The following is a 15,152-nucleotide window of genomic DNA, read 5'->3' on the forward strand; positions in this document are numbered from 1 at the left end:
TGTTTGTTTTTTCCCATTTGTTCTTCTTTCATTAATTTTTCCTTTAAAACTTCTTTTAAAAATTATTTGTTTCTTAAGGGAAATTTAAATAACATAAAATGAAATTATAAGTGACATAAAACCAAGTTATAAATGTTAACATGATTTCTTCTTTCACAATGTACACATATATCAAATCATCACATGGTATGCTTTAAAATCTTATAATTTTGTCAAGTGTCCTTCAATATATAATAGTGCTCACTTCAGCAGCAGATGTACCAAAATTGGAAAGTTACGGAGATGACCAGGGCGCCACGCAAGGATGACACACAAATTCATGAAGTCTTCCGTATTCTTCTTCAGTAAAATGAATGAAAGAATAAATAAATAAGTAAATAAATGAAAACATTAATAGGTAATCTTTAAAATTTAAATTCATCATTTATTTATTTTTTTTTTAATTTTTATTTTTAGAGAGAGAGAGAGAGAGAGAGAGAGGTGAACATCAACTGGGGAGAGGAGCAGAGGGAGACAGAATCTGAAGCAGGGTCTGGGCTGACTCCACAGCCCTGTGATAACGACCTGATTGGAAATCAGGAGTCAGACAGTAGACCAACTGAGCCACCCAGGCGCCCCAAGGCAAACATGATTTTAAGACATTAATAAAGAAAGTACCTTGGGGTGCCTGGCTGGCTCAGTTGGTTAAGTGTCTGACTCTGGTTCAGGTCATGATCTCACAATTTGTGGGTTTGAGCCCCATGTGGGGCTCTGTGCTGACAGCTCAGAGCCTGGAGCCTGCTTCAGATTCTGTGTCTCCCTCTCTCTTTCTGTCTCTTCCCTCCTTGTGCTCTCTCTCTCTCTCAAAAATAAACAAATAAACATTAAAAAAATACCCCATGTCAAGAGCAAACACTTTTTTAAATTCGCTTAGTAAATAAGTGGGTTTTACCGATTGTATTATGCTAGTAAGTAGATCTGCAGTGAGTCTATGAGCAGATGGCTTTCTATTGTAGAGTTTGAAGATCAACAAACAATCCTTCCAAAAATATCTCCTCTGCTACCTGAGGAGAACTTGGCATTGCATTCATTCCTATGCAAACTAACATCCAACTATAAGGCTCTTGGTTACTGGCTACCAGACAGTGGTTGCTCCTCTCAGCAATGGTTCTCAAATTTGAGAATTCCAACGATGACTGAGAAAGCGGATTCAAAAGGCAGATTGAGAGGTATTAATATGGGTTCCAAAAATTTCACATGTAAAGAATTATTCAGTTGATTAAGACAGCGATCATCCTAGAACCACGTTCTGAAAAAACACTACTATGGAAGACGAAGAGTTAGCCATTCATTTACCAGGAAATGATCCCAGGGCTTCCCGTGTTAGCACCTCAGCATCTCAGTTTCTATTAGTGGATCATATAAGACAAAGGAAAGGAAAAGCTCACAGGGAGAAGACGTTAGGGCAATGACACTGCAGTTTTGAAGGTGCCAGACAGAGGAAGGATACAAGTTATTTTAATTTTAGGTAGCACTGTCCAAACGAATTTTCTGCAGTGATGGAAATGTTTTAGATGCACATGCTCCAGTACAGTAGTCACTAGCCACATGGATTTTGAGCATGTGAAATGTGCCCTAGTTCAACTAAGTAACAGAATTTCAAATTTCAAATTTTATTTAATTTTAATTAATTTTAATTTAACGTCTATGGTCACATGTGATAGTGACTATCATACCCACAGCACAGGACTGGAGCTTTGTCTAAGGCTGGGATAGGGATTTAGTAAAAAGAAAGTTGGTACTAAATTAAATTATTTCTAATTTACAATTTTGTCAAATGTCAGCTTAATTATTTAGGATCACAGTATCTAATCTGATATCATGCTACCAGGGAAAGTCATAAAATTGGTAAAATATATTTAACTAATAGTTCCTCTATCATTCTGCCAGTCAAATAAATTGCTTTCAATACAGAAACCATTGAAGTGCATTTTCAAGAAATCTTAGTGACAGTTTGGCAAATGATAGGCAGAAGAAAAAAAATATTAGTGGTAAATATCCTTAGTATATTCTTCAAAGTCTGTCAAGCCAAATTTTTGGTGGTCATTGAAAAATTTATTTTGAGTTTAGAAAATTTAAAAAGGTTTCTGAGTGAGGAAAATCTATTACCAATAGTGTTAACGCTTATGGAACACTGACACATGACAAGGAGTTGTGAAATGCTCTATATGCACATAATTTCATTTAACCCAGACAACACAAACACATCGCTATTAATCACATTTTGCAATGAAAGAAACAAAAAATCGGAGAAGTTAAGTAACCTGCCCAAAGTGGCACAGCCAGTCAAGCAGCATCAAGGTTGGTAACAAAATCTCTTTGCCTCCAGATCACTTCATTGTACTGCGTCTTTCTATTTGATCTTGGAATAGAGGGGTTGACAAAAAATTTCCTCAGATGTTTAGTGTTTTTTTTCAATTTTTTAAATGTTTATTTATTTTTAAGAGAGATAGAGAGACAGAGTGCAGGCAAGAGAGGGGCAGAGAGAAATGGAGGCACAGAATCTGAAGCCGACTCAAGGCTCTGAGCTGTCCGCACAGAGCCCGATGCAGGGTTTGAACTCACGAACCATGAAATAATAACCTGTGTTGGAAGTCGGACACTTAACCAACTGAGCCACCCAGGCGCCCCCGATGTTTAGTATTTTTTACTGTATGCCAACTAAAATAATAAAATTTGAAATGTTACTAAATTGTTCTAATGCTAATACTCTTTCTAGAGATGGTGATTTCTACCATGAGCAGGTCTCCCAACTCAACTGAGCACCTTAGTAAGTCAGTGTTTGCAATGATGAGTCTGAGGAGAATTTGAGAGCTTGAGAGCTAGGGAAGCTGACTTTCAAGAGTGGGAAGAAACTGAAATTCCTGAGGCAATTCTGAAGTTGGAGATGAGGATAGATGGGGATGAGGAGGAAAGAGAAAGAAGTGGCATCGAGTTTTAAGAAGATGAAGCCAACATGGATGAAAAGGCCGGTGGTACGCCCCTGTGGCTGGTGGCCCAGAGACATTTTAAAACCAGATCTAGCTCATGCCCAGTTTAGTTACTTTGCTACCAAGTAAACCCTGCCTCCTCTGCACCCACCTCCCTTTAAACTTTAGTAAGTTTCACTAAATTCACTAATGTTGCGGGAGTGTTGCTTTGTTTTACTTCATCTTGATTTCAAGAAAACTTAGCTTCAGTTCTGTGCTAGCTCAGGGACCTGGCAATCTAAAGCATGCAAACCTCTCCTCCTGACCCATCTTCCACTCTGATAATTCACATAACATAGTATCTTGAATTTCCTCAAGGCATAGAATTGGGGGTTCAAGTCTATTTTATTCTGCTCTTGGGGAGCATAAAGGCCTCAGCAGAGATCCAGATAACATTTTAATTACATATACATTTGTCATTCTAAGTAGGATGAGATAGCCACCCAATTTCTGGCCTTGAGCCCTCTAAAGGGGGGGATGCAGACTGATGTTAGACTTTTTCTAACAAAACATGAAATCTGAGTGTCAGAACAGACCCAGAGGTTATCTAGTTCAATCTCCTCTTGGATGCCTCTTGAAACTTCCCTACCATGATCATGTGTGTTTTCTTTGAACTCTTCTGGTTACAGAGAACTCAAGAACTCCTGCAGGAGCATATTTCACCCAAGAAACTTAGCTTCTCAGGTCACCTGGCTGGCTCTGTGGGTTAAGCATCTGACCTCGGCTCAGGTGATGCTCTCATGATGTGGTTCGTGAGTTCAAGCCCAGCATTGGGCTCTCTGCTGTCAGTGCAGAGCCTGCTTCAGATCCTCTGTCTCCCTCTCTCTCTGCCCCTTGCCCTCTCTCTCTCCCTCTCTCTCTCTCACACACACACACACAAATAAATATTGAAAAAAGGAAACTTAGCTTCTCATAGTCATATTTTGGGAAGCATCAGAAATAAGTGAAATTTCTGATCTATGTGACTGTCAGTAACTTCTGACTCTTTCCCCCCTCCTACACTAATTAACACATCCCTCATTCCATCAACCATCTCTCTTATGATATTTGGTAATGATTTTAGTCATCCCGGTTACTTTCCCTTAGAATACTTTTCAGCTATTCAATGAGTTTTAAAATATAACATCCAAATTCGAACAAAATTGCAAGAGTGATCTCACCAGCGCAGTATAGATCTAGGTTCTCACCTCTATCTCTATGGATCCATCAATCTAGGAACACAATCTATGCTTGAGTGTGGTTGTCCTTCGACAACCATATCTAATGGCTTAAGGGCAATATCAACTTTTTTGTGTGTTGCCACTGAGACCTCATTTTGAATCCGACTGTTGTGTTTTTTTTTTTTACACCTACAAACGAATCTTTGTATAAAGGAAAGAGCATGAACTTCAAAATTAGAGAGTTATCCATTTGTATTCAGTCTCCATTGTATTAGCTCTGTGACTTTAAAAAAGTTACTAACCTCTCTGAGATTTGGTTTCAATGTTTGGATCAGAGTATGATAATATCTAGCAGTTTAGTTTTATTGTGACCATTAAATGAACCGAAAATGTGAAATAACTAGCATGATGTCAAAGTGCAGCTCTCTTCCCTTTTGTGCAGCATGTCATTTTGACCCAGGGTCAAGCTCATCAACATTTTTTTCTATTAATTTCATAATGCATTGAATTAGCTATTCTTATTAGAATTTCAGCAGCTATGAAATTTAACATACTTTCCAAGTTTTTCATCTAGGTTATTAAAAACAATGCTAATAGGACAAAGCAAATATTGTTCCTTTCCAGTAAGAAATCTTCCAAGTTTGTGTTAACCAATCTTTCACTGAACAGAAAAAAAATGTAGGAAAAATAAAACATCAGAGGTTCAGTGAAGCACAAAGGACTTCTCACGCACGAGGTGGTCATATAAAGACCAGATGTTGTAATATTGCATAGAATCCAACGCTTCCTGGATGTCATTTGTTTAATGTTCATATCACATTTTTGTAATAGACCAGAAGATATGATTGTCCCCATTTTACAGATGAGCCCAAAAGAGGCCACTCAAGCAACAAGGACTCACATTCTTTCTTCAACAATTACAAATTTTTATTTCAGTTACCCATTCTAGAATGTTATCTAAAATATGAAAAGGTTTTCAGCTTATTATATCTACTTCTTCCACATAGAAAATAAATGCAATTAATTCATTTAACACATATTGGTTATTGATCACCTACTGATGCCTAACACTGTCTTAGGTATAGAGGAAAGCAGCAAACAAAGGCGTGTGCTTTCATGGATATTTTGGTGGAGCTGGAAGACAAGAAACAAGTAAATAATATGACAAGTGATGATACTTACTGAAAAAATAAAATAGGGAAACAGAATGGACAGTGACCTGAGTGATGGCGGTCATGCCGTTGTAGTTGAGAGTGGTTAGGAAAACTCTTTGAGAGCTATAGAAGCCAAGTGTACCTGGGGAATGTGCATCCCAGCCAGGGGGGGGTCAGCGAGTTCAAAGATATAAAAGGGAAGTATGTTTGGCTTCTTTAAAGAATGACAAAAAGGTCAGTAAGACTAAGTTGGAGCAAATGACAAAATTGTGGTCATGGTAATAAATAGATCAGAGAGTGGGGACCACACCACACCATGAGAAGTTTGGATTAACTATCAGAGAGAATTAACCAGAGGACTGACATGATCTGACACATTCTTTAAAAGGATCCCTCTGGCTGCTGCACGCTGTAGGAGCAAGGGTGGAATAAAGTAGACCAGTGAGTAGCTATTGCTATAATCCAGATGAGACATCATGTTATTCAGACTACAGTGATAATGATAAAGGTGATAAAAAGTGCTCTGAGTTTTGACATTTTGAAAGCACTGCCTCCAGACTTGCTACTATTGCATGCGGGGTATGAGAGAAAGAAAATTGTCAAAAACTAATTTGTCACGAGTAACAGGAAGAATGGAATGGCTCCTTAACGAAAGCTGAGAATCTGTAGAAGGAATCACAGATATTAGGAGTTAAAAATCAGGAGTTCGTTTTGGATATGTGAAGTTTTGGATACCTATTACATTTATCTACCTGGAAACTATGAGTAAGGCTCTCTGTAGGAGTCCAGAATCCAAGCCTGGAGAAGTCTGGGCTACAGGACAAAAAACAAAAAGAATATCCAGTTAATGAGTGATATTTAAGGCCATGGGAGTGGATATGGTCACTTAGTAAATGAGAAGAGATAGAGAAAAAAAGAGGATTACAGACGGAATCTGCAACAGTCTCACACAGCCAAGATGAGGAGGATTCATGACTGAGATGAGATGGTGTAGCCAGTGAGGTACAAAGGCAAGACGAAGAAAGTGTCACAAATGGTAAATGTGATTGCCTGTATCACACACAATTTCCCAATACCATTGACAGTAGTTACTGGATCTCATCAGCTGGTAGTCCTAGGATTCAAAGCCATAATACTTAGAACTTGCTTAGACAAGTTGGATGCTCTCTTATCATTAGCCACCCACCTTTGCAGTACTGGAAGCAGGAACATTGTCTTGAAGGTGAGACCGCAATGCATGCTTTACAGCTCAGGCTTCCCCAGCTAGAGCGACTGTGGCTGTATTTAGTTTTGACCCTTCTTTCATCTCAAATCCTTGTATTAGCTAAAACCAAGCTCTTATTCCTCATCACTGCCACCCATGGAGCAGGGCTAGACCTGTTATTCCCAGGAGACAAATAACAGAAATAAAGATTCTGGTCCATAACTTTATAAATAACCAATTTTGGTGTTAAAGGCTAAATACATTTACACATGTGTGGTCACATCACTTTTTGTTTGCCAACCTCATTTTTATAACCTGGACCAACAAAACCAACAAGAGAGGAAACACACAGGTATAAGGTCAATTCAAGGGTTCAACAAAGTGCTCAGAATGATAGAATCAGCAGATAAAATGCTTCACAGGTTGCTAAGATACCTTAATCTGGAAAAAGAATCAGAATTAAGTTTTTGTTAAGAGGTTTATCATTCCCTATCCTGATCCTTTGATAGAGATAGTCTATAGGAATCTCAGCTTAGCAATTATATGGCTGGTATAATTGGGAAAAAGTTAGAAAAGGGGTTTGAACAGAAAGATAATAGTTTGAGAATTTGAGAAGTCACTTGGGGAGAGTTAGGTCATCTTGAAATTGCTTTAGGCAAGTTTAAGCTGTTTAGAAGATTTTCTCCGTGTGAGAGAAAAAAAAAAAACTAAGCAATAATATTCTCCTCTGTGGTTTTGCACCTGATGAACTAGTAATAGTTAAGTAAAAGAGTTATAAAATCTCTTTAATTAGGAATAAAGTGACATTAATAAACCTTGTTTTCATTTGTCCTTTGTAAAGAATTCTAATTTTGCATGTTGTACATGCTACTATTCACTTCAAGCTATTTAATTCACTTTTTTACTTGGTAAAGGAAAAAAGGGGCTGTTTCAGTCCTCATTCAATCAAGGAAGGCAGTGTCGACAGAAGAAGTATGCAACAAATCGCATATATTTTTTGTAAATTTTTATCAACCTATTAAAGAGTTGTAAAACAAAGAACTCTCACATGCCCTTTATGCATGTTTAATTATTTACCACCTGCCCCTTTTCCTAGTTATTTATTCTCTTTCTCTATTTCTATCAATAGATGGATGAGAGGAAGAGATAAAAGAGACAGGTGTGAGTGTGTTTCTTTGTGAACCATTTAAGAGTGAGTGGCAGACATGGTGAGGTTTCATCCCTAATGCTTCGGTGTATATTTCCCGAGAACAAAGACTTTCTCATGCACAATCACAGCACAAAATTGAGACATTTGACATTTGTACTCTATTATATTCTAATCTACAGTCTATTCAAAATGTGTCAGTTCTGCAAATAAAATACTATATATAAAGACTATAAGTTCTTAACAATCCAGGATCCATTGGAGGATGACACATTACCTTTAGATATGATGCCTTTTTAATCTCTTTTAATCTGGAATATTTCCTCAGTTTTATGTGACCTTGACATTTTTGAAGAATACAGGTTATTTTTAATAACTATAGAGATGTATAATATATGAAATATACATGGAGTTGTATAGTTGTATCTATTGAGACAGATTGGAAATAATGATACCCCAATAAAAATATGCACACTTAGCACCTGCATCTTGGTTTCTAAATACCATTTCCCACTAAAAAGAACCACAGTTACTTGGAGAAATAGCTGATTATGGTACTAGAGCTTATATTCTACTGGAGTAGAAAAAATAAATAAGAAGTAATTACATTGCACAAGATAATTATATATTTGAGGGGTGTTATAATGAAATTAAGATGATAGGATAGTAAGAAAGAGAGGTCCACTTTTGTGATGGTGGACAGAGAAGAACTCCTTGAATGAGTACCATTTGAGATCCAAAGAAGAATAAAAAGGTCAGCCACATGAAGAATGTGGAGAAGAGAATTCTAGGCATAAGAAACAGAAAGTAAGAGCACTCTGATGTAGAAAATGTTTGGTTTGGCCACAGAAAAGAGGAAGCCACTATGTCAGGGGCGTGGCACTGAGCACTACTGATGGGGTGGTGGGGACACTGAGGAGAATGTATGTGATTGTGACACTAGACAAGGTTGGAAGGATAGGCATGAGCTGGTAAACTAGGCAATTTGGATGCTATTCTTGGTGCAGTGGGAGACCCTTGGAAAGATTGAACATAGGTAGTGACACAACTTGACTCCTGACTTACAAAGATCATTTTGGCTGCTCTGTTGAAAATAAACTAGAAGGAGTGTGAGAATGGAAGCAAAGAGACCAGATAGGAGACTATTGTGAAAATCCAGGCAAGACATAATAGTGGCCTGCACAGGGATGGTGTCAGCAGAGATTTAAAAAAAAAAAAGAGGAAGAATGGATTTAGATCACATTTTGGAGTTATAAACTCTAGGATTTAGTTAGATTAAATGTGTAAGGTGGCTGAGGATCGGGAAGTGTTAAAGAAAGATGGCCAGGTTTCTATCTGGGGATCAAACAAAGAGAAGATAATCAACAGCTCTATTCTGAGCATAATTTTGAGATATGGTTTAGGTACTAAATGGAAATATGAAATAAGTAGAGAAATTTATAGATCCTAAAGGTCCTACAGGATATTCTTACCTTTTAATGAGATTAAGTTACAATATGTAAATGAGAACATCTGCATCATTTCATCAAAAATGAAAAACTAAAGGAAATATTAGTCACCTTCAGATTTTCTGCAAATTTAAATAGCACTATGTGCTTACGAAAGATAAAATATTGGGATTACCTGCAATGATTTAAGGGGGAAATTGTGAGAAAAATTACTTTTCTAAGATAGTCTGAAGAGCAACAATTGAATAAAGGAGAATATAAGTTAAACATTAAGAATGTTCTGGGCAAGTAATTCAAATCAGGATATCTTTTAAGAGCTTATGAAAAAGCTCCTTCAACTGAGACATTAAAAATAAGACTGTATAAAGCTTAGTTTTAAAAAGGAGAAAAAATATATTATAAAGGAGATGGAATAAATGTTCTAATAATGTTTTTAAAAGTATTATTAGTATTTATGAAACCAAATCCAGTGAGTTAAATGTTTCACCCTTTTCCAGGTTAACAATAGCTCTTTGTGTAATTTTTTACAACTGGTGGAGGTGAAGTTAAATGGGCCAGTATAATTTTTTTAAATGCCCTTTCTGGAAGTTTTTATAATTCTGAGCAGAAAACATTAAGATGCATATCTCATGTAAAATGGGAATGTACTAAAGAGAGGTGGGAGAAAATCAGTAATGCTTTGGAAAAAAAAAAAACACAAAACTAGATTTGCCTCTACTTGAGTGAAGGCAAAAATAGATCTTAGAAAAGAGTGTGATGGGCGCCTGGGTGGTGCAGGGGATTAAGCATCTGACTCTTGATGGGCTCAGGTCATGACCTCATGGTTCATGAAGCTGAGCCCCATGTAGGGCTCTGTGCTGACAGCACAGAACCTGCTTGGGATTCTCTCTCTCCCTCTCTCTCTGCTCCTCCCCTCCCTGCATGCATGCGTGTGCTCTCTCCCTCTCTCTCAAAATAAATAAATGAACATTTTTTTTAAAAAAAGAAGAGACTATGATAACATTTAGCTAAATAAAAAATATAAAAAATATGTTGTGAATCCACTGATTTGATTTTAGTTGCAAAGAATTCTTAAAAAAAAAAAACAACTCTCATAAACCCAGTGCATGTGAATATAATGTATTCTTTAAAAAGTGATACATTATTTCCATTTTTAAGGTTAGATGTTGAAATTGTATGTATTATTCTTCCATTAATAATTCTACTTTTATTGGAAAATTGTTTGGGATAAATTGTATTCTTGGTACAGAGTACTGGTAATCTTTTCTTTATTGTACAAAGGCATTTAAAATATTTTGTCAGTGAAAATTGTGTTAATATACCATTTCTATGAAAGCAGTGATTTCAATTAAAAATAAGTGTGGCATTATTCATGTATTGATACCCCAATTTGCTCCCAAAAGGACTTGACGCAGAGTGTAGCATTATGAATCTGGGAAGCAAAGCATCGCTGCCGTTATATAACATCCCACCTCAGTGAAAAGAGAGACGTAAGAGCCGTTTAAATGCCATGAAGAAAAGCATGAGAAAAATCAATGCTGAAATGAGTAATTGAATGATGTTTGGCAGGGGCTGAGTAGGTCATCATTAGGCATGACACGATTGTAACAAAATTCCTAGGGTTATTCAACCTAATGTACATGGTATCCAGTAAGACTAGACATTGCATTTACTACTTTGATTTACATAGTGCTCTAAAGAATCAGAATACAGTCATCAGGCTGATATAAAGTGGAGGAAGACAGAATAATCAAACAATATGATAATCCAGTGACAATGGGGCCCTTTGGATGCTGTAAATATAAGATGTCCTTGAGAATCTCAGAAAACTGCTTTACGACTAAAGTAAGACCACAGACCTTATAAAATAGAACAAAAAGCAAAAATAAACGCAGCAAATAATGATACTTAAGATAGTTTCTATGTCACATTCTTGCAACACAAATTTCTAGCTACAGAGTAAGATACACCACCTTATTTAGTACATGATCGTCGGTGAGGCATCCCACATAAGCATTGTCTTATTTACCAAATCTTATGTAACCAAAGCAAGAACCTCGTTTTCGAGTGCTCCATCACTCTAGAAACTTCCTGAGAAGAGACTTGCATCTTTCCTCTCTAACTTTTTTAAGCTTTAAATAAAAACTCAAAAAAAGTATTTTCTTCTTAATGATGTTGTTAAATCCAGAAAATGAAAAGCAAAGCAATACCATAGCATACTTCAGTCATATTATATGTGACTCTCTGTTTTCAAACCACATCTTCTTAAGAGGGAGTCCTATATTTAAAACGAAAGGTAAAGAAAAGTAAACAAGGGAGAAAAGAAAAGAAAAGAACAGAAAAGAGAGAGAAGAAAAGAAAAGAAAAGAAAAGAAAAGAAAGTAAGAGTCTTGGAAAGATTTAACATGGGTAGTGACATAACTTGACTCCTGAGTTACAAAGATCATTTTGAGATATGGTTTAGACACTAAATGGAAATATGAAATGAAAATATGAAATGAAAATATGAAATGAAAAGAAAACAATTATAAAGGTAATAGGGAATATTTCTAGTAAGGCAAAACCCGTACCATCCATGTAAGGGAAACTATTTCATTGGTGAACAGCAATAATGATTAGGGGAAAAAACTGCTCTGAGTGGTGTTAACATGTTCCTCCCTGCAACTCTTGCTTATTGTTCCTATCGCTTCCTTAGAAGCAGTCTAATCTCTTCTCTAGAAAGAGGTGTTCACATATTTGAAGAGAGTTATTACATTGTCCTCCCTTTTTTAGACAAAACAGTCTCACCTTTTTAAACCAATAGCTGAGTGATTCTAGAATCCTCAACCACGCCGGCAGTCTTTCCTTGATAACTTCTAGTGCCTACTTCTTACGGTAAACATGTGCTAAGGAACCTGGATTCAATGTATCACATGGGTTTTCCCGTTCTCGGATTGATATCACATTGACAACAACAACGAAAAGCAAGCAATTGGACCCCTTTATTTTATTGTTGAGTTTGTCGCCCACTAGAAATCCCGAATTCCTTTTTTGTGACCCTGGAATATACAAAATTTCCTGCAACCTTTCAACGTACACTCCATTTTCAAACTCACATTTACATTTGACCTGGAAAATAGTTGTGTTTTTGTTTAATTCTAATTTGGCCTTCCAACACTGATCTTACGTGCACTCTTGCCTTGTATCTCTATCTCTGTCTCTCTCAGTCTGGGGTCATCTGTAAACTGGAAAGGCACACCTTCACTGTTTGAGATGGGAGTTCTGCACTCTTATCAGTAGAGACTGGCTCAGAAGGATGTACAGACACTGGGGTGTTCATCTCAGTATTACCAGCCAACCAGCATCTTCTTTTCTGTAGGAATAGAAGTAACTGCATTATCAGACAACTGCTAATACTATTACATTTTCTAGATGAGGAGCAATTAGCTTGCCACGAGTTGGAAAATATATGTATTTATCCAAGACTATGTACTTCATTGTTCTAATTATTTGAAAATTAGTGCAAAGTCTTTCGGAATCTACATTTTCAGATTAGGACTGAATTTACCTGAGTATCTCTCAATCATCTTGCCCCTGATCCCTAGACCCAAAGTGCTTTTAAATAAACCTGAAATAAATTATTCTGGAGATGTACTTATATCAATAAAAATGAAAATAATGTCCCAAAGCATTAGTAGTATGTATCTTTTAAACTCTGCTTTGAGAAGAATCACAGAATCACAACTTGGATATGGAAAGCTATAGAACTGTGAGCAAAATTGTTGCCATCTGATAGAAATGTTTTTCCAAGTAAAGTAACCTTTAAAAACCTTTTCAAACTTTGGAAGAAAGGCTGCCTAAGACAGAAAAAAATCAGATTTTCTTTGGAATGGGTTTGATTTATGAAAGTTATTCTAATAATTAATTATGTTGCCTTCTAACCTAAAGGGCCTTAAAATGGAAATCTGAAAGTGACAACTCTATTTCCTGTTCAAATATTATTTTCTACTGGGCCCTGGCCAAAAATTAATTACAGCTTAAACATAGTTAATTTATTTCTACCTACCTCAAGGTATGTTAGAGTAATTAGTGAGGGCAGAAAAGATTAAATAGAGCAGAAAAGTATTATAAAAAATTATGTACTGTGCATTATTATTATACAATGAAACCATATTTATGCATTTTTATAAATTATATTTCTAAATAATCCACATTTTATAGAATTTAGAATATTATTTTTATATGCTAAAAGTAATTCCTAATGAAAACACTGAGTAAATTCAACTTTAAGACAAGTAAAAAAAAATAGAATCTAAAACATTTTATCATTTGTTATTTGAGCAGTTGTAGTAAAATCACCAGAGAGGAATATGTAGTTGCAACCATCCACTGTATTTTCAAGATGCTCAGCAACCACGAAATGAATTTCACATCAAGACCATAATGAGAAAAAAGATTCCTGAATAATTTCCCATTTCTGGAATTGGATATGAATGAACAGAGGAGGCAGATCATTTCTAAAAACAACATCTCATCCAATGGAGTGAATCTTTACAATCTTTGTATTAGGCACCAACATTTGAAAAAAGCGTGCAATCATTTTGACATATCCAGGCAATACTTATTTCAAATATAGTTCATTTCTTTCAGGCAACAATAAACCATTTAGTTCAGTTTTGTTCGTTTTACAAATTGGGTAAAAATAACAACCTTCCTAAATGAATAATAACAACCTTCTCAAATTCTATGAACTTGTTTCCAGAAAAAAAAATGGTGGTATTTTTGTCATCCCTTCGACATCTTCCAGCAGTTCATGTATAATTATAGCTCTTAGCTCTGTGACCATCCACCAATATTTTTCCTGTGACAACCCTCCCATCAGTTAAATGAAGAACTTCACTTTTTTTTGGTTCTTGTTCATAATGTTAGTAGTGGACTTAACACCTTGCTTATGGTTAGTTGCCGATATATCTATCTTTCCTGATGCATTAGAAGAAAATTGCCTGCCTTCTTACTAACGTCATGGCATTTAGCTTTTTAAGCCCCATGTTCTCATGTATAACACGGGGATAATAATGACATGCACCTCATAGGGATGAAAAAGCCATTGAATCAAATGATGAATACAAAGTGCTCATGATAGTACCTGATATACAGTACATGTTTCTCATTGTTATATGCAAAATATCTACTGTGCCCGACACATAGTATACAATCAGTACATTGGAACTTAGGCCATTCTTATCATCCCCTTATTCTGTATCCCTTCAGGATCTATGGATTCACTTAGTATTTAGTACATCACACTTGTTTGTAGTACTTTACATTAGGGCTCCCTAATACATTATGGTTCTCGTGTGTGTTCCTCTTTATATATATAAGAATATATATGTGGCATGTAAGTTTGGTAAATGCAGGACAAAGTTAAAGAGAGTTTTCATTTTCATTAATATGTTAATGGACATTAAAAATCTCTTATGCAGCTTTGTTAATACCTACTTGACTAATCTCCACATCCATCACCTTTCTTTAAAACAGTTCCTCCAGGGGTGCCTGGGTGGCTCAGTCGGTTGGGCGTCCGACTTCGGCTCAGGTCAAGATCTCGCGGTCCGTGAGCCCGAGCCCCGCGTCGGGCTCTGTGCTGACAGCTCGGAGCCTGTTTCAGATTCTGTGTCTCCCTCTCTCTCTGACCCTCCCCCGTTCATGCTCTGTCTCTCTCTGTCTCAAAAATAAAAATAAAAAAAAGTTAAAAAAAATTTTAAAGCAGTTTCTCCAATGTTGCCCTGTAATTTTTTAGTTTTAATGCCTAGAGACATTAGTTGCATATAGGTTCATAAATGGGAGGGGCTGGACCTCTGATTGCCTTTGTATCTTTATACAGCACACCATCTGGGTTGGTGACGCTGGGGATTTCATCTTTAAACATCAACCTGACTTGCATATTTACACTGCTTTTTAAAAAATTTTTAATATTTTTATTCATTTTTGAGAGACAGAGCACAAGCGAGGGAGGGATAGAGAGAGAGGGAGACAGAATCTGAAGCAGACTCCA

General features: G+C 36.4%; 1 non-coding gene across 1 annotated transcript; it reads left to right on the forward strand.

Annotated features, from left to right (window-relative positions):
• Window positions 1–236: 236 nt before the first annotated feature.
• On the forward strand, window positions 237–339 carry LOC122235161. The gene has a single exon (XR_006213297.1). It is a non-coding gene; the product is annotated as a U6 spliceosomal RNA (small nuclear RNA).
• Window positions 340–15,152: the final 14,813 nt, after the last annotated feature.

This window comes from Panthera tigris, chromosome F2 (genome assembly GCF_018350195.1).
Source record: "Panthera tigris isolate Pti1 chromosome F2, P.tigris_Pti1_mat1.1, whole genome shotgun sequence".
Taxonomy (NCBI): domain Eukaryota; kingdom Metazoa; phylum Chordata; class Mammalia; order Carnivora; family Felidae; genus Panthera; species Panthera tigris.